At 45.4% G+C, this 2511-nt stretch overlaps 1 non-coding gene across 1 annotated transcript; it reads left to right on the forward strand.

Moving 5' to 3' along the window:
• The first annotated feature begins 2100 nt into the window (after nt 1–2100).
• On the forward strand, nt 2101–2219 carry LOC111590622 (5S ribosomal RNA). Its single transcript, XR_004855692.1, has one exon. It is a non-coding gene; the product is annotated as a 5S ribosomal RNA (ribosomal RNA).
• Nucleotides 2220–2511: the final 292 nt, after the last annotated feature.

Genomic DNA, 2511 nt, shown 5'->3' on the forward strand with positions numbered 1-2511 from the left:
CTAGATCCGGACTGGGTGTTGGCCATGCAGGAGGAGCTCAACAACTTCAAAAGAAATGAAGTTTGGACACTGGTGCCTCGTTCCAAGCAAAATGTTGTGGGAACCAAGTGGGTGTTCCGCAACAAACAAGACGAGCACGGGGTGGTGACAAGGAACAAGGCACGACTTGTGGCAAAAGGTTATGCCCAAGTCGCAGGTTTGGACTTTGAGGAGACTTTTGCTCCTGTGGCTAGGTTAGAGTCCATTTGTATCTTGCTAGCATATGCCGCTCACCATTCCTTCAGGTTGTTCCAAATGGATGTGAAGAGCGCTTTCCTCAACGGGCCAATCAAGGAGGAGGTGTACGTGGAGCAACCCCTTGGCTTCGAGGATGAATGGTACCCCGACCACGTGTGTAAGCTCTCTAAGGCGCTCTATGGACTTAAGCAAGCCCCAAGAGCATGGTATGAATGCCTTAGAGACTTTTTAATTGCTAATGCTTTCAAGGTTGGGAAAGCCAATCCAACTCTTTTTACTAAGACTTGTGATGGTGATCTTTTTGTGTGCCAAATTTATGTTGATGACATAATATTTGGTTCTACTAACCAAAAGTCTTGTGAAGAGTTTAGCAGGGTGATGACTCAAAAATTCGAGATGTCGATGATGGGCGAGTTAGGCTACTTCCTTGGGTTCCAAGTGAGGCAACTCAAGGATGGAACCTTCATCTCCCAAACGAAGTACACACAAGATTTGATCAAGAGGTTTGGGATGAAGGACGCCAAGCCCGCAAAGACTCCGATGGGAACCAATGGACACACCGACCTCAACAAAGGAGGTAAGTCTGTTGATCAAAAAGCATACCGGTCTATGATAGGGTCTTTACTTTATTTATGTGCTAGTAGACCGGATATTATGCTTAGCGTATGCATGCTAGATTTCAATCCGATCCTAAGGAGTGTCACTTAGTGGTTGTGAAGCGAATTCTTAGATATTTAGTCGCTACGCCTTGTTTTGGGATCTGGTATCCAAAGGGGTCTACCTTTGACTTTATTGGATATTCAGACTCCGACTATGCTGGGTGTAAGGTCGATAGGAAGAGTACATCAGGGACGTGCCAATTCTTAGGAAGGTCCCTGGTGTCATGGAGTTCTAAGAAACAAACCTCCGTTGCCCTATCCACCGCTGAGGCCGAGTACGTTGCCGCAGGACAGTGTTGCGCGCAACTACTTTGGATGAGGCAAACCCTCAGGGACTTTGGCTACAACCTGAGCAAAGTCCCACTCCTATGTGATAATGAGAGTGCTATCCGCATGGCGGATAATCCTGTTGAACACAGCCGCACAAAGCACATAGACATCCGGCATCACTTTTTGAGAGACCACCAGCAAAAGGGAGATATCGAAGTGTTTCATGTTAGCTCCGAGAACCAGCTAGCTGATATCTTTACCAAGCCTTTAGATGAGCAGACCTTTTGCAAGTTGCGTAGTGAGCTAAATGTCTTAGATTCGCGGAACTTGGATTGATTTATAGCATACATGTGTTTATGCCTTTGATCATGTTCCTTATGCATTTTGTTGGTTATTTATGGTGCTCAAGTTGCACAAGCACTCCCCGGACCTTACAAGTCCATTTGCAAGTGATGCACAAATTTAGGGGGAGATGTGCTACAACTTGACCCTTTGAGACTAACTGTGTGCTTGAGTTTGCTTAATTTAGTCTCAAAAGAGGATTGAAAGGGAAAAGGTGAACTTGGACCATGCAAGACTTCCACTGCACTCCGATGAACGAGTAACTTCTTCCAAGTTCATCTTAGTACTCTTATTGCCTTTCACTCTTAGTTGAAGATTTTTGGTGAGGCAATGGGGTTAAAGGGCCAAAATTGATCCCGTTTTAGTGCTTGATGCCAAAGGAGGAGAAAATAAGGCCAAAGCAATAAATGGATCGACTACCACTTGTGAATTTTGAAAATAATAGAGTTAGAGTTTTTGTTTGTCAAAATACTCTTAATTGCTCTTATTGTCGAAAGTTGGTCTCCTGTGGGGAGAAGGTTTAATTATGGTAAAAAGGGGGAGTTTTTGAATCCTTGATCAATTTTTCGTGAAATATCTCTCTTTATGTTTCGGATGCGATCATACCAGCACTAAAGCACCGGATCCCATCAGAACTCCGAAGTTAAGCGTGCTTGGGCGAGAGTAGTACTAGGATGGGTGACCTCCTGGGAAGTCCTCGTGTTGTATTCCTTTTAACTCCGCCTATGTTGATTGGAAGACTTCCTTAAGTCGTTTCAACATAGCCGGTCCCAAGCCCGGTAAAGGAGGAGGGTTGTGTTAGGTCCGGCAAACCAACGTAAAAACCAGCCAAATCTTATGGAGATGAAACCACAAAGAAAATCATTGGGGCGTAACCCTCTTAGCGACGCGCCATATCGGAACCCGGGTATGGTGTTAAATGAGCAAGGGCCGGGCCGTCACCCCTTAAGTGACGCGTCGTCTCTTGATCTGGAGCCGGTGATAAATGAGCAAGGATCGGGTC

This window comes from Zea mays, chromosome 1 (genome assembly GCF_902167145.1).
Source record: "Zea mays cultivar B73 chromosome 1, Zm-B73-REFERENCE-NAM-5.0, whole genome shotgun sequence".
Classification (NCBI taxonomy): domain Eukaryota; kingdom Viridiplantae; phylum Streptophyta; class Magnoliopsida; order Poales; family Poaceae; genus Zea; species Zea mays.